This window comes from Aotus nancymaae, unplaced genomic scaffold, assembly GCF_030222135.1.
Source record: "Aotus nancymaae isolate 86718 unplaced genomic scaffold, 86718_ANA_hifiasm-v0.15.2.pri h1tg000099l, whole genome shotgun sequence".
Classification (NCBI taxonomy): Eukaryota; Metazoa; Chordata; class Mammalia; order Primates; family Aotidae; genus Aotus; species Aotus nancymaae.
The window spans coordinates 7,861,695-7,889,236 of record NW_026988514.1 but is presented as its reverse complement, the minus strand read 5'-3'; the positions used below and the strand labels follow the sequence as shown (position 1 = coordinate 7,889,236).

The 27,542-nt window shown below is 48.2% G+C and overlaps 1 protein-coding gene across 4 annotated transcripts in view; it reads left to right on the top strand.

Moving 5' to 3' along the window:
• The first annotated feature begins 2,690 nt into the window (after positions 1–2,690).
• Positions 2,691–27,542, top strand: part of CUNH10orf71 (chromosome unknown C10orf71 homolog) — a 34,282-nt gene continuing 9,430 nt past the window's right edge. Inside the window, exons 1-3 of one of the 4 annotated variants that reach the window (XM_064370123.1) lie at positions 4,840–5,052; positions 7,034–7,158; positions 21,910–22,012. The gene's annotated coding sequence lies outside the window, so the exon portion shown is untranslated. The other 3 variants (XM_012477486.3, XM_012477485.3, XM_012477484.3) reach the window with 3 other exon arrangements.

Genomic DNA, 27,542 nt, shown 5'->3' with positions numbered 1-27,542 from the left:
ATGTCAAAATAAGAATATTTATAATACATTGAAACTATATGAAATTCAACTTTCTTCTTTCAAACTCTGAAATTGAAGTTTTATTTACTGTGTTGGCTACTCCCATTTGTTTAGAGTGTCTCTAATTGCTTTTGTGCTACCATGGCCTAGCTGAGCTCTTTTGACAAAGACCCGCTGGCCTGCAAAGCTGAAAATATTTACCATCTTGCCTTTTGCAGACAAAAGTTTGTCAACCTGTGCTATAGGGAGCAGCTCCTCTTCACACTGGGTTTCCAGATCCCTCTGAGTGTAGAGAGATGAGTCACTGCACCCAGATCCACCAGGAAGCCGACCTCCCATCTGGTTGCCATGGCTTTGTTGTGAGACTTGTTAGTACTTTAATGAACTGAATTTCCTTCATTTCACAGCACAGATTCTGTTTCTTACGTCTAAGCCTTCCACTGTAAAGTCCTAAGCAAAGAATCCCGAAGGAAGCACCTTGAGGAGAGACCCTGGCCAGCATGACCCTCAGTTGACTGTGACAGCTGCCATCCCAGCACCAGGCTGGTCAGATGGGGAGAAGAGCAGCCCTGTAGAAGGGGCCTCGGCAACCTGGGCTCTTTCAAGCTATGAGCTACAAACAGGGCCCTGCCCCCATAACTCCAGTCCCTCTGAGTTAGATATTAGCAGGCAACAACCCCACCAACCCAGGGCTCCTGCAAGAGGGGTCCTCCTGCTCAGGCCCCTCGCCAGGCGGCCAGCGCAGTGGGGCCTGAGCCCCCGAAGCACCCTCCTCCAATGAGGCACCATCTCACCATCAGCCCTGGAAACACACTCGTACTGTGCTCACAGTGGGCACAGAATCCCCGTAACAAATCACTAGTTAAGGGGGTGCCCTGCAGGCATTGCCTTCACTGCAGGGAGAGGCAAGATGAACAGATGAGTCAGAGAAGGCTGTGTCCTGCACTTGGGCTGGGAGAGTACTAGCTAGATAGTGGCCAGGTGAGCCCTTTTCTGCATCCTCTGTGCTGCTATTAGCTGTGGCATCCTGGGACCTCTGTAAACCTCAGTTTCCTCATCTGTAAAAAGGAAACACTATGCCAGGCATGGTGGCTTAGAGGCTGAGGCAGGCAGATCACGAGCTCAAGTGATTGAGACCATCCTGGCCAACATGGTGAAATTCCATCTCTACTAAAAATAAAAAAAATTAGCTGGGCGTGCTGACGCATGCCTATAATCCCAGCTACTCTGGAGGCTGAGGCAGGAGGATAGCTTAAACCTGGGAGGCAGAGGTTGCAGTGAGCCGAGATTGCACCACTACACTCCAGCCTGACGACAGAGCAAGACTCCGTCTCAAAAAAAGACACAAAATAAAACAAAACAAAAAAAAAGGAAACATTAGCTGCCTTCATACAGAAAGACTGAGGATTTTGTGAAACAAAGCACAGAAAGTGTTTTCTTGGCATATAATGAGTGCTCAGGAAATATCAGTTCCCCATATCTCATCCTTCCCTAGCTCCCCGATGGACAACGATTCATGGGGATGGGACAGAATCATGCAGGGACCTATGATCAGGAGTATGCAGGGTGTAGGTTTATTGATGTGAGGACTTAGAACCATGTAGGGCACAAAGTAAGCATCCTATATGCACTGGCTTGCATTTTCATTTTGCTTTTATTATCAAACAGGGAAATGCAACACCCTCCTGAAAAACTTTATGGAAATGACTCCTAAGGAAAGCTGGGTGATAGTGAAGAAACGTCTCCCAATAGGAAGTCACATATAATCAGGATACAAAGCTACAAGAATCAGGCGAGTGGCTTCCTGTTATTTGCAGGAATGTGAACTTCAAATACCTAGAAGCAGAAATTGGCCTGAAGGACCCATTCTGCACTACCCTTATTGCTAGCTTTTGAACATTTCTAATTAATACCAATGCGGAGCAGATTAAATTTGCTGCAAAATTAAGTTCGCAATCACCAGATGCAGCAAGGCCACAGCTAGACCTTCTCCTACCCACTCTGTTGGGTGGGTGTGCTGCCCTCACAGTGTTCCAGAGGCCTTGCTTAGGGTTGCAGCCAGTGAAGCCACTGCAAGGATGGGCCACCAGAGCACGCCGCCTGAGGACAGCTTTATTTATGCGCTTTTAGAATGTACAAGTGGGCCTTGTTTTTCTGGACGGCTAGGGAGCACACTGGCTCACATAGCGTCCATGGTTCCACATTTAGAGTTGTGTCTTCATTCACATTCTTTCCATGCAGCTCACAGCTCCTGGACTGGATGAGAGTGGTCACTTTGCCTGGGCCAGTACCCCAGACAGATGCCAGCTCTGGGCCATGCAGACCCTGAGTGTTCCTGGTCTGGAGTTTGGGCTGAGTTCTGTGGCTGTGCTTCTGGCTGGGGCTGGTCTGCACCAGGGTGCCCACTGTAACTGGCACAGACATGGAGTCTATTACGAGGGGCAGGTAGGGGCACTTCCAGGAGAAATCAGATTCTGCAGGGGTCAGCCATGCTCAAGCTTGCTGGAGCCTCCAGCCAAGCTCTGAGGGCTACCTGCTCCCAGGACAGGCTCTTGCTGGGTCAACTGGGTTTTATTATTCTCTCCAGGCCCTTCCTGCTGACGTCATTGACAAAACTACCTACCACTGTCTGGTCCCCAGAACATTCCCAGCCATCCCACGGTGCTCTTTCCTCAATCAGCCACTTGAAGCAAACACCATTTGCTTCTGCCGCAGAGTAAAGCTTGCTGTTCCTAGGATCCTAAACAAGACATGAGGTCATGCTCTCCGCCTGTGAAGAATGAAATGTAAGCTGGGGAAGGAAGGTGCTGGGGAGGGGAGGAAAGCAAATTAGCAAGACCAGGGGCCTTGTCGAAGCTTTCAGCTCATGTTACCCACACCCCAAAGCGAACACCTCCATAAAATGAGATTTAGTAATGCAATGTTTCCTAACATCTGGAACAAAATGATTTGGGTCAAACGGATGACATATGAACTGACTATAAATTTGTTTCAATTGGTGGGAGGGAAAGGAAATTAACAAATATATCAAATCCATGATCTATTAGGTTTTGTCGTTTTCCATAAAGTTCTTCTGTTCAAGACACAAAGCAAGGCTATTTAAATTTTCTTTAAAGGAAAATAGTAAGTAAATGTTGATACAGATAGTTGAGGATGTCACAAAAATCATGGGAAAAAATAGCAAATAAATGACTAACATTTGGGAAGCTTTGCAACAGATGAGCATATTCATGTACCTAAGCTCCCCTGACCCTGAATCCACAGAGCACAGGCATTCTCTACACTTTAGAGATGGGTAAACTGAGGGTCAGGAAGGGTAAGTATGTGACATGTCAACTGGCTAGGAAATAATGGAGCCACGGCTCCAAATCCTGTGTATTTTTTAAAAATGTTGCTCACATCTCAACTTGATGGTTTTTCTCTGCCCTGTTGGCATGTGTTTGTTTTACAAACAGGGGAGGTAGGGAGGTAGGGAGGTGGGTGGGTAAAATTGAGGGGTTCACTTTGGGCCTCCTTCAAAGCATCTCTGAGTGCAGAGCAGCAAGCGGTCATCCCCACAGCAAGATTCTGAAGCTCTCAGGGCAAAAGGCAAGTCTGGAGGCTCCTAGGAGGAAGTGGGTCTGAATGCTCCTTGCTGTTTGGGCACCTCTGTCTGCAGGGCATGGAGTAGGTGTTCTTTCTGACTTGGTTTAGACAAAAGTGCATAGACCTGGGTCCCTGTGACCCTGGCTGCCAGCAGTTTCAAGGCTGGAGATGGTGCCAGGCCCTAACTTGGGGCCAGGACACAGGTTGCTGCCCTTGAAGAGCCCACAGGGACAGAAGGGACAGTCTGCAAATAGACCCAAAGACACAGTGCGCTGCAAACTAGCAGAGGCCTTGAGCACAGCACAGAGCAGGACACCCTGCAGAGACAGTCATCTCTGCTTTCTCAGGCCACAGGCAGGGAAGCATAAAAAAGGATCTTGGAGGGAAAGGGGGAAAAAAATAATCACTCTTGCATTAAATCCTGGGAGAGAGCAGACTGTCCTAGGGCCAGCCTGGGAGAATAAGGAAGGCACCCTGGGAGCTGGCACAGTGCAAGCCAAGGAAAAACCAGGGGAAAAAGTCTGGGAGTCTGAGGGCAGGTCTTTCTGCCCAAGACAGAAAGCAGCCATTGGGAAGGCAGGCATGAGCCCACCTCAGGATTGCAGGGGGGCCAGCCCTTGCCTGGCAGAACGGGACTTGTCCACTGGTGCTTGGACCTTGCAAACAACTGGGCTTGCAAGCTCACCAAGTGCACACTTACCTTGCCTCTTCCCCGATTATTTCATATCCGTCTGCAACTCTCACCCTGAGACCCAGCCTGGCCTTCCCCCAGCTGCATATTATTCTACTCCAAAAGCACAGCAGAGGACGGCTCCTTACTCGAGGAATGCGGGCGGCGGTCGTCCAAAGCCGATGATGAAACGGGCTATTTCTGCCCCGGGACATCAGCAGGGCTCCGGGCGCTGGTTCCAAGGCACACACTCTCCTGTTTTTAATGTTTCCCTAAACAAATGTTTTCCTTCCCACCTCGGGATATTTTTATTTGACTCTAGGTGCTGGAATAGCTTTAGCAATCGTTCTGGATTGAAGTTGGAATCGTGGTTAGGGTCCGGATAAGCAGCAAGCAATTTCTCACTCCCCAAGTGATCTGTTACTCGTGGCTGATCTGGATGTAAAAATAGCAGCTGAGGCTGTTTGTTTAATCTGACTGTTACTTGACACCACGCGGGTGTTGCAGTGCGGACTGTTTGCCTCTTCCCCACCACGAACACCATTTGGTTTCCCCCGGCTGGGTCTCTATTTAGGTAAGCTTCACGGACTTCCCGTGTCTGGCCAGCTTCTGGTCACTGATCTTCCTCAGGTGGGTAGGTTTGTGAGCTGGAGAAGGCTTGGGTCCTGAGTCCACTCTCCTGTCACCTTTGAGAGCCTGGCTAAAGAGGAAAGAAGAAGTCTTGGCTGCTGGGCAGAGCCAGGGTTCTCTCCCGTTCCCGAGGAGGCCTGAGCAGCTGGACACGCAGAGAGCGGAAGGTACAGCCCAGACACTTGTCTGGCTCCTTAGCGTGGGCAGGGAGGCTCAAGCTCATGGCCCAGGGACGTTCCTACTGGGCCGCTGCTGTGCTGGGGATGTAGTTTGGTGCCAGGGTGCTGTGCAGGGTGGTGTGTGTGTGCCGGGAGCCCACAGGTGCTGGGGCTGAGGTTCTTGGTGTGCTGGATGGATCTCGGGGACCATGTACTGGGAGCTGTGTACATGCGTGGCTTTGCCCTTAGGTGTCATCTGTTAGGGCTCTCTGCTCCCACATGGCTAAGTGAGTGTACAGATGTGCCCAGGCCACAACGTTGTCAAATGGGCCCCCCCCCCCCCCGTGGTCCCAGGTTTTCAGCAATCAGAGCTGAGGGAGGCTGGCTGTCTTGGCTCCCCCAGCGCTGGGCCAGGCAGGGTCACACCAGCTGTAACAAAGAGGAAAACTGGTGACTGCGACGTTCTGGCCCGTGGACTCTGTGAGCATGTGCGTCCCCAAAACAAAGCCCTCCACAGGCTGCCTGTTCTTCCACACCCTGGGAGGGCCCCCACCAGAATCTCACAGGGTAGGCTTGGCTGAGTCTAAAACTACCTCTTTAATTTTCTGGTGGAGAGGAATTGATCATTGAGGAAGGCAGTGGTCAATGTGTGTGGAAAGCTAAATAGCCTTAGGAAGAATCATTGTGTAGGCCTTTCAGGTAGCTCCATAAGTATAGGAACCTGGGGAGATTAGACAGATGTGCGTGGTAAGTGAGGTCCTGTTTTCCAGCATTTGAGTTCCCTTTACAGTAGTGGCTAGTAACTATGGTGTGTGGTCTGAGCACCTGGTTTTGTAAATAAAGTTTTATTGGCATACAGCCATGCTCATTCATTTGCATATTGTCTAAGGTTGCTTCTATACTGTATCAGCAGAGACCATATGGACTGCAAAGCTGAAAACACTTACAATGTGGCCCTTTGCAGAAAAAGTTTGCTGACCACTGTGTTACAAGAACACTTCTTGAGATGGGTCAATTTAATACCAAAAAAAAAAAAAAAAACAGTGAAAGTTCTTGCTGTCAGAATAGCTTGTAAGTCAGACCCTTCCAATGGCTGGCTGGCTCCTGAGCCTCCTGCACCTTCCCAGGCCTACTTTTCAGGTCTGGCTGGTACAGGAAATGTCCAGTTTGCTGTCATGGTGCTGGGAGGGTTAGCTTAGCAGTGGAATCACCAGACACATAGCATGCCCATGTGGCCTGGGCTGAGCAGGGCAGATTGTGCTTATCGAGGTGGTTTATAAATAGCCTTCTCCGGGTGACTCAAGTCCAACACATCTGCCCCTGGGTCTCTGGGATGGGAACGAGTTTGTCTGCTCTTGGATGACCAGAAGCTCATTGGGAAGGGAGCAACTGTGTGCAGTGAGGAGGAAGGGGGCTGGTGGAATGCTGTGTACTGGAACAGAGGGGTTTAGGTCTCCTGGAACCTGGGGAGTGAGAGGTGTTGAGAGTAGACAGGAAGGCCAGAGACGGGCTTGCATCCTCCCACCTTGATGCCTTTTTGCCAGGACAGAAGTAAGTGTCTTTCCTGACCTAAGGAAGCCCTGAAGACCCTTACTGAAGGGTCTTACTGAAGAGGGGAAGCCCCAGGTCTTGAAATAGCCCTATTCCTCCAGTCTCTGCCAGAAATCTCGGTAACCCAAGCCTGCTGGAGGCAACAGGGCTGATCTGTCTTCCTCATAGCCTCTTGGGATTTCGTTCCATATTCCCCTGGGTTACTGGAGGGAAGCAAAGGGCTTCGAGGGAAGGCCACACTGCAGGGGCACATGGGGCTGCTCCCCAACAGGGCCAGGGCCCATTAAGGCTGGAGTGGGTTTTGGCTTTATTTCCACTTGAGGGTTTAAACCTCATTTCAAAAAATCCAGCCAGTCCATAGTCCTTAACTCAATCATATGCTTCATTTAGTTAATTGGAAAAACCTCAGACACCGCCTCATTTCTACTTGGTTTCCAAGGGTTGCGTGGCATGAGCTGGTGGATGGGACAGAGCGGGAAGGACAAGGGACCCATGGAGGCCTATCAGGACCCAAACCTGGAGCATGCAGAGCACATGCTGATGCTCAGATGTGTCACCCCCAATGTAAGTCATCAGTATCACTCTGGAATATTTCCTGGAAGGGCTGCCTGTGGGAAGAATACAGTGTGATTAATCCACAGCCTCCTAATGTCAAGGGGAGGCAGAGCGAATTCTCAGCTGACCTGAGTTCTCAGGGAAAAGACTGAAGCCAGCTCAGTGAAAAGTGCATTACCTTCCAAGCCCACATCAGACAGCCTAGGGGAAGTCTGACAGCAAGAAAATTCCAACAACCAATCAACCATGAATCGCTTCCTCCCCAGACCTAGAGACCTCCCTGTCTTAGATGAAGGGAAAGGGATGTTCTTCTGGGCCATGACACATGGCAGATGGGCAGACCTTCCTCACATCCTCCATTCTCTGCTTAGCCAATCCCAGGGGCTCCTTTGGGCCACTCCACTCTGGGTTGTCTTTCCTTGCCTCAGTTGGTCCCTTCTTTCACTAAGAGCCCCCTTCCCAAGTGGACTTGAGCTGCTGAGGGGCTGCAAGGCTGGCTGGAGGGAAGGATTTCATCTGGGATATCTCCCATTTCAAAGCCTTCACCTGAAGCTTGAGGAAGGCAGGGGAAATGGAGGCTCTTCGGTTTGCTTGGGAAGCCTCTGAAGGAGTTTCCGAGGCTCTCTCCCTACTCCCCACTGTGTTTAGAGGCTGGTTCTAGACCTGGCACCACTGGACCTGCCTGCGAGGGCCAGGTCATGCCAGGTCACTTTGGAGCTGCCCCTTGGCTTGCCCTGTCTCAGGCTGCCAGGCCACAGTAGCTCCACCAGCTCATCCTCTCACCTGGCCCTGTCTGCCACCCTCAGAGGCAGATCAGCCCAAAGACTGCAGAGGTCGAATAGTCCAAGCTCAAGCCACCTGGGCTATACCCACCAGATGAGAGCCATTTCTTGCCCTCAGTTTGCCCACCATTTCCCCTGTGGAAATCACTGGCTGCGGACCTCCCATGTGCAAAGCTTTGGAGTGTCTGGTCTCATTCTCAACCATCCAGCACGGTAGGTCTTGTGAACCCCCTCATGGATGCAGGCGTGGCAGCTTGGAGAGATGAGTAATTTGCCCAAGGATGCACAGTGAATGAGGGGCTTGAGATCTGAATGCAACACCCATGTCTTGTCCTCACTGCCTACTGATACCTACAGCTCTCTTCACCACCCAACAGATTCTCTAGAAAGGAGGCCATCCCATCACCAAAGAGTCAAAACATTTCTTAGGAAAAAGAAACCTTCCTTTGGAAAGCCGAGCGTGCTTAGAGAGGCACACAGGCTTCACCCCAGCTCCTCAGGACTTCAGGAAGTTGCCCAGGGTGCTGCAGGGATTCCACACTGCACTGGGAAGCCTGTGGCTCTGCAGGGGACACAGGACAGGCAAATCTGGGTTCGTAGGTCAGCCCTGCCACTTCTCAGCAAGCCCCCTGGACCTCAGCTTTCTCCTCTGTAAAATAGGAATAACAGCTCCCACATCAAACAGTCCTGCAAGCATTAACTGAGCAAATGTATGAAAAGTTCCAGGCACGTGGTAGAAATACAAGGACTGCTCTCCTCACTCCACTGTCCTACTTGGAGATTTTTTTCCTCTCACTTAGACTCCAGCTTGGGCCCGTACCTTCTAGAGGTCGTCAAGGAGAAAGTCCGATGCCTCAGGGTTCAGCTGGTTCATGCTCACAACTCAGCTGGAGAGCAGCTGGCACCGTGCAGGACTGACCCCAGCCCCATGGTGACCATGCATGGTGATCACCGCCCCTTTTGCGTAGAAGAGGTCATGGATCTAAGCACCTTCAGCATGTGGAGTGGGTGGAAGGCCAAGCCTGAGTGTGGACATGATGTTCCCGCCTAGGCGCCAGGCTCAGGACAAGGGCAGACACCGCACAAACCACAGTCATTGACAAGCATCAGACCCAAGTGGCCCAAGAGACTATGACTTGTCACTACAACCTCCCTGAAGTAGGGGCAACCTCCCGTCACTCCCCGATCAGCTTTCTCCAGGTGTGGTCTCAGGGCCAGCAGATCTCCTGAGTCCTGAGCAGGACCAAGTGCTGTCTGCTTAGCCAGCCCCCAGGGCATTCTGAAATGCATAAAGATGCTGCCTTAGGAAGGCAAAGGGGGGCAAGGGGCCGGCACTGTTCTCAGACACAACAGGAGGTGCTCCAAGGAGCCAAGTTTTTCCCATCAACACAGCTATAGGTTGAAATAAACATGGTTGTTAGAGGAGCATCTTTCAGTTTTAAATTTGGAAGGGAGAACTGAGCTGGCCACACCAGAATGCCTTTCCTTGCCACGAGGAATTCCATGAAGCAGTTGGGTGTTGGTCAGCTCCTCACACTGCACTGCAGGAGCCCGTTCTCCCCTTTCCCTCCCCTGGCTAAGCCACCTCATCACTGCTGTGCTGGTTGAAGAAAGGACAGTGGTCATCCACCAGCTACTTCCCAGCCTCCTGCAGGGACATGAGGAGAAGGCCAGGCACAGCTTCAGACCTATGTGAGAGGCTTAGGAATTGCCAGGGGTGCTGTTTGAGGTCCCCTTCTTATCCCAGATGCACACCGCTTCATGGTTTCCAGAGCGGGGAAGATAACCTCTGCAGGAGAGCCAGGTCCTACGCATGCCTCCTCTAGCTTTACTGAAGCCAGTGCTCCCTGGTAGGACAAGACGCAGAGGGAGATAGATGAGAAGGTGCTAGGAGAAAGTTGCTACCCACTCCTCACCCTGCATGAACCTGGTGACAGATAGAAGACCATCTCATCTCTTGTCTCTCTGCCCTCGCTGCATTCTGCAGAGACCTGGCCCTGAATACTGGCTCTGCTGCTCTCTGGCTGTGTGACCTTAAGCAAGTTCCTCAACCTTTCTGACCCTCAATTACCTAAAATTCCTTTGGCGTCAGCCCTACTGAATTTGCCAGTTGTTGCGCCCATTGGGTGAGGCCATGGATATAGAGGGTGACACAGGTGGCAGGAGCTCCACCAACAGGATGGGTGTCTGAGACTGCCGGGGCGCTAACACTCAGTGACAGCTTCTCCGGCTCTGCTTCTCTGCCTGTGTCACGCAGCCTCATGGCACCAGTTTACATATGGGGAACCTGGCATATAGATGTTGCCATAGACTCTGTAGAATCCCTGCCCTCCCATGGTTCTCAGGAGTCCTGCTTGAACCTCCTCTCTCTGCCAAGCCTGGCACCCTCCAGGGCTGTTTTCAGGGGGCTTCCCTCCCCGTGGAGCCTGGCTCTTTTCCCAGGGGCTGGAGAGAGGATGGTTCCTGAGGAGATACCCCCATCCCAACAAAAACAAATGCCTTTTCCTCCAGGAGCTGGGCTTCTGTCTAGACAAGGCTCTCCAAGGTGGAATCTGGTCATAAGTTATAGTTGTCCCTTCACCACCACGTCCTGATCCATAAGGGGTTTCCACAAGCCTCAGGCTGCTGGGTCGGCCTTTCCATTAGCCCCAAAGTCACCAAAGCAAGACTGAGGCTCACACAAGTTGAGTGGCAAGTCCAAAATCTGTCGGATTCTGAAGCTCTTAACTGGAGAGCTGTGTGCCCCACTAGATTTCAAGGTCTTTGCACCCCATGCTATGGAATCCCAGGTGTGATGGGGTATGGGGAATAGAAGGGCATCCTATGACCACAGGTCTCAGATGAGCTCAAAGGAGGCCTGAGGGTGAGAATCAGGAGTATGGAAAACTGCACAGTAGCCAGGGGCAGGTTGGTCCCCAAAGGCACAGCATGGTGCCGAGCAGAGACTCTTAACCTGTAGTTGGCATTCCAGAAGCTGCCAGAGGAAGCTCTCTAAAGACAGGTGAACGGGACCACCACTTCTCTAGGAGCCCCGGGTTCCTGCCCCACACCACCAGGTATTAAATTCTGCACTACACATGTTTCTCCTCTGTAAAGAACAAGAGTAACTCCTGTATCATGAGGCTATTGTGAATATTGATTAAATAATAAATATTAATTAATAATACTAGGTTATAAAGTACCTTTATACCAGGTGCTCAGTCCCCACTCAGTGGATAAGAGAAATTTCTCTCATCCACTTGTTCATTCACTTGCTTAGCAAATAAATGGCCCCATGTGAGGCACAGGCACTGTGTGGGGACTGGAGACATAGCCTAGAGCAGAAAGGCAAGGCCCGGACCATGGACCTGCCGCCAGGGGGTGGGGTCTCCTCCCCTCCCCAGGTGAACCTGGTCAGTCACTGTGTTTGGGCCTTGGGAATCCAATTCTCCATCCAGATGAAAATTTGGCATTACCATAAACAGGGCAGCCATAAGTTGGACCTAATTAGGTATGCCTAAAATTTCTGGTCTCAGAGAGTTGTGTTTTTTTTTTAATCACTGTAGATCATAAGTCATTATTAAGTCCTGAAGTCACTTAGTAAGTTGTGTTGAGGTTTTTTAAATGAAATCATAGAATAGATTAGATTAGGATGGAGCAGTACATATAAGAAGGGTAAGCTTTGCTTCGTCAAGTTTCCCTTGATACATATGTCTGCAAGCATGTTCTGTGCCATGATGTAAATGCATTTCTTACCACATGTAGAGAAAAAACCTCTGCTCTGCAGAGACACTGGGTGTGTGTGTCATTCACTCGCTCCCCAGCAGCCTGACAGGTGAGGTGCAGGGCTGCAGTGGCCAGGGCTTTCTGAACCTTCTTCTGGTTCAGGCATCCTCCCTGCTGTGGTGAGGACCCAGGACCTGGTGGGTTGGCTGGCTCGAACATCGAGAGACTCTCAAGCAGTGCCTGCCATGGGGACCGATTCCATGAAAATTCCTGTGTCCAGCATGGGGAGCAACCTTGGGGGCGGCAGTGCCGGAGGCGAGCACAGACAGGCTGGTTTTATTATCCCTATTTTCCAGGTGTAGCAGTTAAGTGACACCCATGATGACAAACTTTAGAACTGGGTCTCAGCTCTTTCCACTGTCAGCACTGCCTATTTGATGACTCTGTCATGTCAGGTCCTGCCATTTCCAGAATCCAGGGCAAGATGTTCCTGGGAAATGTGGAGGGGAAGAGCAAGTGAATGAGTGAAGGCAGGAAGGACAGCCCGGTGCTGGGCCAGTTCTCCCTCCCTGATTCTCTAACAGTGGTTCTCAGCCAGGGGTGATTTTGCCCTGAGCCTTGGGCAGTGCCAATGATGTGAGGGCTGAGAAAGTCTGTTGGGAGCACCTGTGCCAGGTCATGGCGTGGGGTCCACTTGCAGATAAGAAAGTCCAGGCTCTCAGATGCCATGTATCTCTTAGTGCTGCTCTGTACCCTTCAGCCACGGTTGCTGAGTGGTTTCTTCAACCACTACCCCTGGGGCATACTGGACTTCTATCTGCTGCAGGATTTAGAGGCCCCTACATGTGTAATGTAGTTTGTGGATGATCCAGACTCCCACCAGGCCAACACTGCCATCATGGCACCCAACCACATCCTGTTCCTAGGGCTGGACAAAGCCAACCTTGTTCTCTCCCAGGGCACAGTATCTCAGGATCAGTTTGGGAGCCTTTGGCTTTCCCCGTCTAGAATCTAGTACAACTCAGCAACCATGGCTGAAGGGTAAAGAGGAGCACTAAGACCTGCACCCAGATCCCAGGGGGACTCACAATTTACATGGCCCCTGTGCTCCTGAAAAAGCTGGGTGTCCCTCCTCCAGCAACTGCCCCGGCTGGCCTGGCAGTGGGGGTGGCCTTGCAGCTTGGGTTGGGTCTAACAAGGAGGTGCAAGGATCAAAAGGCTAAGCAGCAGTACCATGGCTGCCAGGCTGACCCTGCTTTCTCCCAAAATCTCTGCCGCTCAGGCAATTCCCCTCCTGGGCAGTGGAGTGGGACTGGCACTCACCCAGCCCTGGGAGAGAAAGACAGGGTGAACAGAGTTGTCTTGGATCACATGCTCTCCCTTCCAGATCTTTCCTGCTCCTGCTTTTACCTGTGATGCCCGCATGGCTGCTCCTATAAAACACCTCTGAGCTCACAAGGAGAAGCCAAGGCCACCTTTGAGCTCATGAAGAGAAGCCAAGGGCCCTTTGCTCAGGGAGCATCTGGCCGCTGAGGCTGGGCCCCTCAAGGTCTGCAGAGAACACCTGAGAGTGTGGTGGAGAAGCTGGCAGTGCCAGGCCTGAGCTCCTTCCTAGTGGAAGGGACTGTCTGGAGACTGTAACTGGCTAAGTCCAGCCCATCTGGCCACCAGGAGCTCCAAGGTGTGATCCTCCATAATGCTCCACCTCTAGAATCAGAAACTGCGCGAGGAGGTGCTGCTGACAGCTCACAGGTTAGCCTTTGTGGAGTGAGACACTACCCAAGTCTAAGCAGTATAAACTCCACAGCCTGCTGGGATTCAGAGGCACGCCAGAGCCCCCTGCACCCTGCAAGGCCCACTGGGCACACCTCATCCCATCTGTGCCTGGGATGTCAGGTCAACAGCAAGAAATCAGCCAGTGCTACAAACCCAGTGCTTTTTGCCCCAGAGAGCTGGTTATTAAACAGTGCTCGGCCTGCTGTGGTCATCAGGGAACAGGAACCAGGAGGGGACAGGTTGTGGGAGACTGCTTGAACCCAGTCAATTCTCCCCCTCTCTTCTTTATCCTATGACTTCTCATTTCTCCTGCCACAAGCTTCCCTCCCTGGGTCTGTGATGCCAGGTGTTAGGCACCCTCATGTCCTGGGTTAGACTAGGCCCAGTCTTCCCTGTGCCAGGTTCCTTAGCCTCTAACTGCAGGCACAGCCCTGGGTCTGAGCAGCACTTGGAAGCTTCTGGTGAATGACCTATCCAGATATGGCAGACTGGCTACCCAGACCAGAAGTCAGCTTCAGGCTGGGCTGAGCCCACAGAGAAAGCATCTCTCCTTCACTGTCTCCCCAGAGGGCAGCAGCCCCTGCTACCACCTGCTCACATCCAGTTCTGTGGGTCTGGCAAGCCCAAGCAAGCTGGTTTCTTCAACCACTGGGGCATACTGGACTTCTACCTGTGGCAGGATTTAGAGGCCCCTACACGTGTAATGTGGTTTGTGGAAGATTCAGACTCCCACTAGGCCAACACTGCCATCATGGCACCCAACCACATCCTGTTCCTAGGGCTGGACAAAGCCAACCTTGTTCTCTCCCAGGGCACAGGGTCTCAGGATCAGTTTGGGAGCCTTTGGCTTTCCCCATCTAGAACTTGAGTTTGGGTCCAGTCAAGCCAGGCCAGTCTGCAGGCTGACACCCCTCTCCCATGTGCCAAATATCAGGCTAGTGGAGCCCAAATGGCCAGACCAGGTGTACAGCGACCTTTATGCAAATCAAAGCTCTGCTTTACATGCATAAGAGGTACTGCCCAGTGGAAGCCAATCTAAGGCCATCACAGGTAAATGCACTTTTACAAAGCAACACCCTCCCAGGATCCATCCAGTTCTGGAGGAAAGGGCCCAGGTCAGCCCTGCACATGACTGTATCTCTAGCACCAAAACAGGTGGCAAGTCACGCTTATGAGATCCTATGCTTTCTTCTTATGAACTTATAATTTCTGATTTCCAAAAGTCAAAAGAGGTTACAAAGACACAGCAAGCCCCACATGGGAGGAGCTGAGGAGGCATCATTCTGGTGCCAGAGAGCAGGGCACTGAGGCAGAGGACTGGGTGACGCCCCGCCCAGCACTCCCAGGCCTTAAGCAAGGGACCAGCGGTTGACCCAGCCAGTTACAGCTCAGTTTCGTCAGATGTAAGATGGTGAGGGGAGCCTATCATGCTGAGTGTTACTGAGGAATACGTGAGCACAGACAGGTGCAGGGGTTAACCTGCTGCTTCACAGACACTCAACACATGTCGGCTGTCCTCACCTGAAGGACCTCAACTGAGGAAGTCAATTTGCCATTTCATTGTTGGCTGCTATGGACTGAATGTGTATGCTCCAAAATTCACTGGGATTACCCCAATGGAATGATATTAGGACATGGGGCCTATGGGAAGCAATTCGGTCATGAGGGTGGGGTCCCTTATGATGGGATTAGTGCCCTTATAAGAAGAGACACAAAAGGGCTTGCTCATACATGTGCACTCTTGCTCTCTTTCTCTGCCACATGAGGATACAACAAGAAACTGTCCATTTACAATCCAGGAAGAGGGCCCTCACCAGACACCAGATCTGCCAGTTCCTTGATCTTGGACTTCCCAGCCTCCATAACTGTGAGGAGTAAATGTTGATTTTAAGCCTCCCAGCCTACAATATTTCAGTTCAAGCTAAGACATTCTCCTCATAAAGCAGAGAACATAGATAAGGACATGCCCCTCTAAAGCAAGAGGGCTGTTAGAATTGCACAGAGAGGTCAATTGCCTTGGCCCAAAACTGACCAGCAAAGCACAGGTCCAGAGCAAGGCGCCCTGTGGTGTGGGGTGGTGGAGGCTGTGTGTGCTGTGCATCTGCAGGTGGAGGACCATCTGTGAGCAGGACTCCAGGCTGTGCATAGACAGGGAGGAGTTGTCACACTTCACTCCACTGAACTGCTCCTCAGACATGCCTGAGTCAATGATTCAGAAAACCAACCCAGAAAGAAGAACAAGAGGAATCAATTCCAATTTGTTAGAGCCTTCTGGGTGTGATAAAGCCAACCCCTACCATCTCCACTGTCTTCCTGTTTCCCCTTCTCTAAGAATTGAAAGCACCATTCAATTAAGGTAATTAAATTCACCCGAAGATCTTGGGCTCAAAACCACACTACCGGCAAGTGGTCAAACCCAGCAACAAAGCAAACCCCAATGGCTTCCTGTGGAAAGATGGACAGGGACTAGGAGGAAAATGGAACGCATCTTCAGCAGCTCAGGAGCACACCCTGGGCCTGCAGAGGAGCCCCCAGCTCTGCAGAGCCCTCCCCAAACAGGAAGGACTCCATGTTTACGGGCTGAATCAAAAGTTTTACTTCTGTGGATGTCTGGGAGAACTGAGCTGAGAAGATCCTTAGGACATGACATGAAAGTGAAATGAAACCCTCTTTTCTTCCCCAGAGCCACCAATTCTCCCATGAACTCCAGCCCATGAGCCATAAGCAGGGCTGGCGACACCTCCCAGGACATGCCTACGGGAGTCTGAGTCCACAGGCCACAAGTTAGGGGTTTCATCCTGGAGAAAGCACAAGGTGGTAAGGTGGTGAGCCCAGGCTGACTCTCACCCCCAGTTCTTCCCTGTCTTTACATGCTGTGTGGCACTGAGCAGCATCCTGCACCTCTCTGTGCCTTCGTTTCTCAACCCAGAAGACAGTGACAAGGCCCACTCAGCTTGCCTCGGAGGAGTCATGAGAACCAAACAAAAGCGTAGATGCTGACGTTTGTTATGAACTACAGGGTGATGCATACACATGAGCCGTGACTGTCACTGTGTCATCCCAGTACTGACTCACCGCATTGGCTTCCTCTGATTGTGATCCACTTTGAGTGCTAAAAGTTGGTGCCACCCTCAGGTTGCCAGATTTAAAGAAGAAAAAGAAGAAGTCGTCCAGTGGGATTTGAATTTCAGATAATGAATAATTTTTTTAGTATGAGCATATCCCACGTATTGCATGGGATACACTTAAACTAAAAAAGCATTTATTGTTTATTTGAAATTCACATTTCACTGGGTGTTCTGCATTTTTAATTTGCTCAGTCTAGCAGCCTGGCCATGCCAGACCACCAACTGTTCCCTCTGTGCAGTGTCCCCAGGACCACTGAGACCCAGCCCCAAGCTTACTTTGTCACTCACCAGCTGTGAGACGTGGAATATCCGGGTCCTCCCTTTGAGGGTGCTTTGTCTCACCTCATGGGTGATTGTGGTCCCTGAGCTGGGCCCTCTAGGGTCACCAAGTGGGGCTCTGGTTCTGTGGACCTGACATGCTCCTCAGCTATGTGGGACGGGCACCTGTAATAGGGTCTGGCATGTAGGGATGATGAGTCTCCTCTGCACTTCCTATCCTTACAGCCTGGGACACATGAGGGTCTGGGGCAGATCAGCAAAAGCTGGACTGCGTGACCTTCTCAGGCCTGGGCTGGCTGCCAGCCGGGAACCCAGAGGAAGACAAAGAGAACATGGACCTCTGTCCCTCTGCACACCACAGTAAACCTCAGTCAGCACATCCGAGGGTCCAAGAATTGCACTCAGCAACCAACGCTGAAAACATTTCCCAGTGACCAGAGTGCACTAAGCACTCTGCAGTCAAAAGATGAACCAAGACAGGGACCTCACACCAAGGATCTCAAAGTCTAGTAGGAGAGCTAGATTCACCGCTGTGAAAGAAGAATAAAGCAATGTAAGTGATAAAAAGGGAAGAAAAGATTCTACAAGGAACGGAACAGAGGAGGAAGTTGTCAGCAGCTGCGGCTTAGGACAGAGAGAGACATTCCAGGCAGAGGGACTGCTACTTGAGGGATCCAGTCCGGGACACTTGGGTCCTGTGGGAGCAGGCAGAGCTCCCCTGCCAAGAGGGCCTTGAGGGTCATGCATAGGCATTTATAAGGGATTAGGAAGGAGAGAGAATTGCATCCGCAAAAAGCAGCACATCCAGTCAATAATAACAGCAACATGAGGCGTGGCATGGAAAAAAAGCATCTTGTGAGAAAACATTTCGGAAGAGTTAGAATTTAGCAATGACTGTGCAAAGGTTATTTCAGTGCTCATCTCAAGGAAAAGCTGATTCATGGGGATCCATGCTCAGATCGGGTTTGTTTGATGTATTCTGATTCAAAAGATGACCCTACAATTAGAAGAAGACAATACACATCCTTGACTGTAATTCTCCAGGCTCCAAGGCTACAGGACACTCCCAATTCACCTGTGCACATATTCACAGTGGGCGTGGCAGACCCTTCTCTGTTCTGCAGAGGCTCAACTGGAAAGTCCGTTTTTAAATTCTTGCCCGAAGATCCTGTTTCCCCTGGTGGGCTCTGGTGTTTTGCAGAACCTTCTCCACCTGATGCGAGTTTGGCCCAGGTCAGCAGAGGAAGTGCTGGAGGTTTGCAGAACAGGATGCCATTGAGTCCTGCAGAGTTGCTAGAGGTGCAGAGCAACACCAGCATTTCGTCCACTGACCCTGTAATTTAGATAACGCATCACCATTCACACTGTGGCTGTAAGCAGAGCCCCAAGTAATGCACTCAACAAATGTTTGCTGGACGCTGGCCCTCCAGAAGGCATCAAAGCCACTCCTCAACTTAGAGCACTGAGAGTGAGAGCCGCGAGAGGGACCAACTGGGAAATGGAAAAGTCATGATGAAGTCACCTCTCATCTCTCACTGATAAAAACGCACTCTGAACATACACGGTACATGCCACGCTGCCGATGGATGCCTTCCCTGGAGCCAGCCAGTCAACAGTCTCTAAGAACAATCCCGTCCACCTGCTTCCATCTCTCACCAGGGGAAATTTTTCATATTTGGGGGTTTGGAATCAGAAAGCAAATAAAATCCACTTGGATTCAAATTCACTAATTTGAAATTTGTGATAATTCTGTGATTATCGAATTATAATTGACCATCAATAAAATAAGTCCTGCTAAGACTGTCAACAGTGTGAGTAGTATCATGACAGGTGGAGGGGTTTGCTCATTTATTTAACAGAGATTGCTTGCACCGTGCGCTATGCTACATGAAAAAGAAACAGACAGGCATGGATCCCTGCCACCAATAAGCACTCAGGTTAGCAGGAGGGACAAACATTAAACAACAAATCATTCAGTTAAATGCTTAATTATAATTATGGTAAGTGCTGCAAGATAATGGGTATAGCCTATGATAAAGGGATTTAATGGGCGGACTTGGAATAGCCTGAGGAAACTGGATTATTGAAGGGACACGTGAACTGGGCTCCGAAGCACGTGTTGGAGTTAACCCGGTAACGATGAAAGGATGGAAGTAAAAAAGTCCAGGCAGAGGGAATACCATGTGCAGAGGCCCTGAGGCAGGAAATAGGGTGGTGTGTTGAAGAAGTTGGAAAAAGACCAGGGCAGCTGGAAAGCCAAGCATGAGAGGAAAGATCGCACAAGGTGTGGATGGAAAGAGAGGATCTGTGTTAAGGAGATTGATCTTCATTCCTTAAAACTGGAAAGCCATTGAGGAATTCTAAGCAAGAGGTCAATATGAACAAGTTTGAGTGTTGAAAGCTGCCTCTTGGCACAGGGCAGGAATGGGCTCCTGCAGTGGTTCAAGGATCTGAGACAGCAGTTTGGGACACACAGTGACCATAGAGATGGAGACCAGGGTAGAAGAAGGAGACCTTTAGAGATGAAACTCATGGGACTAGGAAATGGATGTCACAGGGGAAGGCATAGGGAGGAGGAGGAGGAAGTCAAAGGTGATGTCAGGTTTCTGGGGTCCCCAGGGAGAAAGCTGGCTTGCAGAAGGCTCATGGATTCTGCTTTAAACATGTGGGTTGGAAGGGCTGTGAGACAGGGGTACCGAGCTGCCTGGTGGATGGGAGGAGGCATGGACTGCTGCCAGGCACATGGACTGCTGCCAGGCACATGGCCTGGCCTGGTCACGGCCTCAGTGTGTGGATGCTTGCAGGAACCACGGTGTGGGGACAATCACCTGAATGGAGACTGTAGAGTGATAAGAGAACAGGTTCCATGGCTGAGAGCAAAGGAAATCCAGCAGTCAAGGAGAGGAAGAGACTAAACATCCAGACAGGGAGGAGAGAAGAAAAGAGTCCAAGTGAAAGAGCATCTCAAGTTGACAATGGCCACGTGTCTAGATTGCAGCCTAGAAGTTAAGTCAGATGAGGAGCAAAAATGACCCATCAGAAGATCCAACAGGGAGGAGTGAGGGCCAGACACTAAAGGCCGAGTGAAATGGGTAAGGAAATAATGGAGGTAGGGAGGAGATAGGAAGCATTTAAGAGAACAGTCTTTGAAGGCCACAGACATAAATAGGAATTGACCAGGTCATGATTAAATATTGATGTTTATTTCTATGCATTCATTAGACCAGGTTCCAAGACCTTGTTTAGAGCATGGCCCTGCCATGTGCACTGTATCCTCCATCATGCTGCCTGAAGGGAACACACCCTTTCACCGGCAAAGTGCTCTATGAGCAAGACTTCACCAGTTCAGAGTGGCTTCCTTCAAATGCTTCAAAGTGGTGAGCAAGACAGATATTTGCTGGCCTCTGGAAAATTCATTCCGGCAGCAATGTCAGTGAGTCCATGAGGCAACCGCCTAGGGGGAAAGTCCAAGCACAGGGTGAGGGGTCCCCTAACCATTCCCAAAATAAATGCCACCATGTCGTTCTGCATCTCAGTCTCATCCATGTGTGGCACCAGGTGGGTTTCATTTTCATCCCTAAGTCAGATCTCAGTGGAGCTGCAGACAGGGGTGTGGCCTTATTATTTAGAATTCCAAATGGATCGATCTGAATTTTTCGGAAGGCCATAAGACCCAAGGCCAGGAGTCTTTCTCAACAAAATTCCTATTATCTTTAACCTTTTTTTCTGTGTCTCAAAAAAATATTTTTTTTTTTTGCCCTCCAGGAAAAAAAAATCAGAATAAAGATAACCCAATTCAGAGTATTACCACAAATGATTATTAAGCTTCTATTTATTGAGCTCAGTATACAAAGGTATACAAGACTCCCTTCCTGGGTTCAAAGAGCTTCCTTTCTAGTTAAGGAGAGAAAGCAGCGATTATCAGTTCTTGAAACATATGGGTCATGATGTATGAAGTGACAACACAGCTGAGCTATGGAAAAGGTAAACCCAGCATGCTTTGGAAACACGAAGGAGGCCCATCTAAGTCAGCCTGGGGAGTCAGGGATGGGTCCTCACCGTATGGTGGTAGACACAAAGCACCTCTGCGATTCTCCAAAGAAACAGACTCCACAAATTCAAGCTATTATGATTATTAATATTATTAATAAACTACCTTGAACTAGATTAATATCCAGGAGCTACAAGCTGGGAAAGGTCTCATGGAAACCTCAAAGGTCTGCATTTAAAATGTGCAGTGGATTTATTTTAATTAGTTCACTCTTCATTCTGAGCATTGTGAAAATCCTCCTGGGCAGCTTTTTGGTTCTTTTAGCTGTCAGAAGACTCAAGCCTCCTGCCAACAATGAATCCAATACTGTGCTGCCATTTGCTGAATGGACTCAACTTTCACTTCTCCAGTTCTCTTTGCTGCAAAACCCAACTTACCAGTTCACTGGGAAAAGGGCCTTGGGTCAGATTATACTAGCAAAAAGTAATTCACAGCTGGGTCAGTCAAATTAGAAAATTCAAAGGCTTAAAACAGGTTTCTAAAAATGTTTTGGACCATGGACAAATTAATGAATATTAGAAGAGATATAAACAGTCAAATATCCCTGTTTTTTAGAATTTTGTTGAGCTCAAGTACGGATTCCTTTTCATTTTTGAAGGCCAACTACACTGTTGTGTAACTGACATTTAAAGATACTTTGGGTCAGGCATGGTGGTTCAACCCCGTAATCCCAGCACTTTGGGAGGCTGAGGCAGACAGATCACTTGAGGTCAGGAGTTCAAGACCAGCCGTGCCAATATGGTGAAACCCCATCTCTACTAAAAATACAAAACTTAGGTGGGCATTGTGGTGCACACCTGTAATAATCCCAGCTACTTGGGTGGCTGAGGCACAAGAATTGCTTGAACCTGGGAGGCAGAGGTTGCACTGAGCCAAGATCACACCACTACACTCCAGCATGGGTGACAGAGCGAGACCCTGTCTCAAAAAATAAAATAAAATAAAAGATACTGAATTTCTTCACTGAACTTCTTCACTGAACTTGTGCTTGGACCTTTGGTCAGTTGGGTTCCACTGAAATTATTTTTCTTCTTTCTAGATGGGCAGTGATGACACCAAATATAAGCATAAAAAGACGTTTTAAAACTACAGATCCTAAAACCCAACACGGCAGGCTCCTGCAGCTTCCAGTGCTGTAACAGGTATGGAACTAACTCAACAGCAGCATATAGAAACACCTTCTGTTTTTGGCCACTATGCTGAAAGGTACCATGGGGACTTGGGGGAGAATGAGGTCAAGTTTATGACTGTCTCATCTGACCTCAGGTATATCAAATCAGAATTGAGGAAATTATCTGAATAAAGGTAGGAAGGTGGGGAGAGAATGTCTCTTTTTCCTGAGGCAGAAGCAATGTGGTTATTTTCTGAATGCTCTGAAGATCAGTGAACATCCTTCACCACTGTTTGGAATGAGGATGGAAACCCAGGATTAGGTAGGGTTCTTCAGCCATAAGCAATAGAAGCAGAAACTGAACAAATGAGACAAAAATGCATATGCATTAAAAGAAAAATGGAGGTCTTGTAGACTCAAGGTGATGGCTAAAGTTCCAGGCTAGGAAGCATCAGGGGCCAGGCATAGTGAAAGCTCTATCACCGGCAAGGAAGCCTGAGCACACTTCCATCCTTGTGTGGCTCCAGAATTGCTGCAGTCCATGGGCCTGTCCTAGGTCTCACACCTGCTCTTGGCCCTGGGGAGCCTCTGCAGGCACCTTGACTTTCAGCCCCACTAAGACTGAAAACCAAAGGGAGAGAAAATTTCCCAAAATGAATCAAGTGCTTTTTCTCAGAGGATGCAAGCTGAGTATTCAAAAAACAAATAGCAAATACCTGCTAATATGAGGATATGTTTAATTGGGCAAAGGCTGCTTGCTTGCCTCTATCTAAGCTTGTAAATTTAGGTCTACAACTAACCTGTTTTCATCTAAATGAAAACGACCTTATTATTCAAAGTGTAGAAACCCCCAATGCTACTGAATTCAGCCATTGCCAAGATCGGAATCCCAGCATTGAGGACACCAGGAGACTCCTGACCATTTTGATAGGATCTCAGGATGCAGAAAACCTGACTCACAGTGGTCAAAGCCACTCAGGTTCCATCAAACCCCACACCGGCCTCAATAACACAGACTCGAGTGGGATGGTGCTGCCACAGGCTCACAGCTTAGCAGTGCTGGCCAGGACCTGGGCTCCTCACCCGTCCACACTGCCATCCTCTGCAGGTTGGCCTTCAGTGGCCATTGCTTGTCTCAGAGCTGCAAAGTGAATTCAGTGTTATGGTTGAGTCATGCACCCCACCCCCAAAAGACTCTCCTAACTTCAGAATGTGACTTTGTGGAAATAAGAGTACTACAGAGGTATTATACTTAGTTAAGACGAGGTTATTAAGGTAGGTCCTAATCCAGTATGACTAGTATCCTTATGAAAAGGGGATATTTGGGTAGGGCACAGTGACTTATGACTGTAATCCCAGCACTTTGGGAGGCCAAGGCCGGCAGATTACTTGAGCTTGGGAGTTCAAGACTAGCCTGAGAAACGTGGTGAAACCCCATTTATACAAAAAATACAAAAATTAGCCAGGTATGGTATAGTGCACCTGTAGTCCCAGCTACTTGGTAAGCCACGGCGGGAAGATCACTTGAGCCCAGGAGGTCGAGGCTGCAGTAAGCCATGATAATGCTGCTACACTCCAGCCTGAGTAACAAAATGAAAAAAAAAATTAATAATTTAAAAATTTAAAAAATTTTTAAAAGGAAAAATGTGGACACAAACAAGCATAGAGGGAAGATGATGGGAAGACACAGGGAGAAGATGGCCATCCTCAAGCTAAGGAGAGAGGCTAGGAGAGATTCTCCCTTACAGCCCTCAAAAGGAACCAACCTGCAACACCTCAATTTTGGACTTCCAGCCTCCAGAACTGTGTGGCAATACATTTTCAATGTTTAAGCCATTGTTTGTCATGGCAGCCCCAGCAAAGAAATCAAGTAGTTTCTGGCTTCTTGTCTGCATTCAAGGCAGGAAGAACGGCACTGAGAGAGCAGGAATTATTCCTTTCACCAGAAAGGCAGGAACTTTCACAGACTGTTGGCTGCTTCCATTGCTGTGACCACAGGCATGTCCCCTGGCCATGCTAGCTGCTTGGGAATCTGAAGACAGGAGCATGTGTCTTCTACTGGGGAAGGTGTGAGCCCAGCCAGCCTTAGGGTCTCCCCTGCTCCCCACGCAAGCTGATGCTCTTTCCTTGTATGCAGCCTTCTAAAAAGCATATGCTGTCATGAGTGTGTGCTTTCCATGGAGCCAGCAACCTGCCTTTCAAGGTAGGGCTGAGGAGCCTGTGCAGAGAGGCCTTCCCAGAGCAGGTCAGTATCTCCTCATCAGCTCATTCAGTCCACTAGAACTCAGGTCCCATCCTTTCTCCAGCTCAGTTCTGTTGTTCACAGAAACAAGTCTGTCTGCTGATGAATCAACATTGGAAACTCACCAGAGTGTTGTGGTCAAGAGATGGAAACAGCAAACCCCAATGAAGCCTGGCCTCCAGGGTGAAAGACAAACATCACTGACAGCCTGGCAGCTCTGAGCCTATGCCAGGATACTACACCTAACCTCCTGGAGCCTTGCAGCGAGGCAACATAATCCCCACTCTAAAGAAACAAAGAGAATGGTTGCAATCTCACAGCACACATGCAGATGAGAGAAATGCACTGAGGCGGCTGGCGGCCAGCCTGTGGTCCCTCAGCAAGAGGACATGGAGCCAGACAGGACCTGGGGCTTCTGGTGTGCAGCTCGGCCTCCCTGATGGGAGCACCTTCACTGTCCATCTCCTGGAGCAATAGCAGTGACTAAGGCCAGCCAAGCAAAGAGGGAAGAGCGTCGCCTGCTCAGCTCTGCTGCTGTGAATGGGAGTTGTCTGGCAGTGTTTGATCTGCCAGATGAACGCTTAGCCACACCCTGCCAGATGTCCGCTGTCTTAGACACCCCTCACTTGCATCCACTCTGGGATCCATACACGCTATTTTATGTAATTTTTAATGTACTCATTCTCTTATCCCCTGCCCCAGGCCGGGCAATGTTCTAGGCAATAGGAGGTATGTGTCCCAGGTGGAGCAGTAAGTATCCCAGAAGGCAGCAGCATCTGCAGACAGAATCTGCAAGAGAATGCCATGCAGCATCATGCACCCATCAGGATGGGTACTATCAAAAAAGAAAAACACAAAGTAGAAAATAACAAGTGTTGGCGAGGACTTGAAGAAACTGGAACCCTTGCACACTCTTGGTTGAAATTAAAATTGATGCAGCCACTATGGAAAACAGACAAGAAGATCCTAAAAAAATTAAAAATAGAACAGTCATATAATCCAGCAATTCCACTTCTGGGGATATACCCAAAAGAATTGAAAGCAGGACCTTTGAGAGATATTTGCACACCGACATTTGTAGCAACATCATTCACAATAGCCAAAAGTTGGAAGCAACCCAAGTGTTCATCAATGGAGGAATGGATAAGCAAAATGTGATATATATACACACATATACACACTATATATACACACATACATATACACACAATATATATATACATACATATGCACACTATATATATACACACATACATATACACACTATATATATACACACATACATATACACACTATATATATACACACATACATATACACACTATATATACACATACATATACACACAATATATATATACGTACATATACACACAATATATATATACATACATATACACACTATATATACACATACATATACACACTATATATACACATACATATACACACAATATATATATACGTACATATACACACAATATATATACATACATATACACACAATATATATACACATACATATACACACAATATATAGATACATACATATACACACTATATATAGATACATACATATACACACTATATATATACACATACATATACACACTATATATATACGTACATATACACACAATATATATACATACATATACACACAATATATATATACATACATATACACACAATATATATACACATACATATACACACTATATATATACATACATATACACACTATATATATACACATACATATACACACTATATATATACATACATAGACACACTATATATACACATACATAGGCACACAATATATATATACATACATAGACACACTATATATATATACACACATATATATACACACAATATATATACACATACATAGACACACAATATATATACACATACATAGACACACTATATATATATACATACATATACACACTATATATATATACACACACATACATATACACACAATATATATATACACAAATGCATATACACACTATATATACACATACATAGACACACAATATATATATACATACATATACACACTATATATATACACATACATATAAACACAATATATATATACACATACATATACACAATATATATATACACATACATATACACACTATTATATATACACATATACACACAATATATATACACACATACATATACACACAATATATGTATATACACATACATATACACACTACATCTATATACAAATACACACTATATATACACACATACATATACACACAATATATACATACACATATACACTATATATATACATACATATACATACAATATATATACGTATACATATACACACTATATATATACACATACATATACACACTATATACACATATGTGTGTATATATGTATATATCACACACACATATATATAGTGGAATATTATTCAGCCTTGAAAATGAAATTCTGGTACATGCAATAACACAGATAAACCTTGAGGACATCATGCTAAGAGAAATAAGCCAGTCACAGAAAGACAAATACAGTATGATTGCACTTTCTGAGGTTCCTGGAGTCATCAAATTCATAAAGATAAAAAGTTGAATGGTGCCTTCTAGCAGGAGGGGAAATGGGAAGTTGTTACTAAATGGGTGAAGAGTTTCAGTTTTGAAAGATGAAAGAGTTCTGGAGATTGACTGCAGGATAATATCAATATACTTAACACTACTGAGCTGTATCTTAAAATTGATTCAAATGAAAATTTTTATACTGTGTGTATTTCACTACTTAAAAAAAAGAAGGAACTATAACAGAGGTAAAGGAGAATTAGGGAGACCCCAGGGATGTAGAGTTGGGCAAAAGGGGCTTGTCGCTGGAGCCCAGTCAGAGACTGGGGGAGGGGCCATAGCTACAGCAGACTGGGGTCCCCATGTCACAGCAAGACAGGAGGGCTGGAGAAATGCCAGGGATGCTGACTTCCCCTCCCTCCAGGCTCCTGCAAGCACGTCCACTGCCCATCCCCATGGGCTGGTCCCAGAGGTAAGGGACCCAGGCAATGCAGACTCTGGGGACCGTATCCTCTTGGGGTGGTTCTGGGATGAGGGGCAATCAGTGAACAGAGAACCTAGCAGTCCCCACATGCCTTCCACTGATAGTCTAATCATGGGTAAGCCACAAAGTTGTAAACTGAACCTTAGATCATGCTCAGTACCATGAAGAAAATAAACCATGCACAGAGAGAAAGATGAGCAAGGAGCGAATGCTCCATGGAATATCAGGGAAGTGCTCTGCAAAAACACTGCTGAACTTCA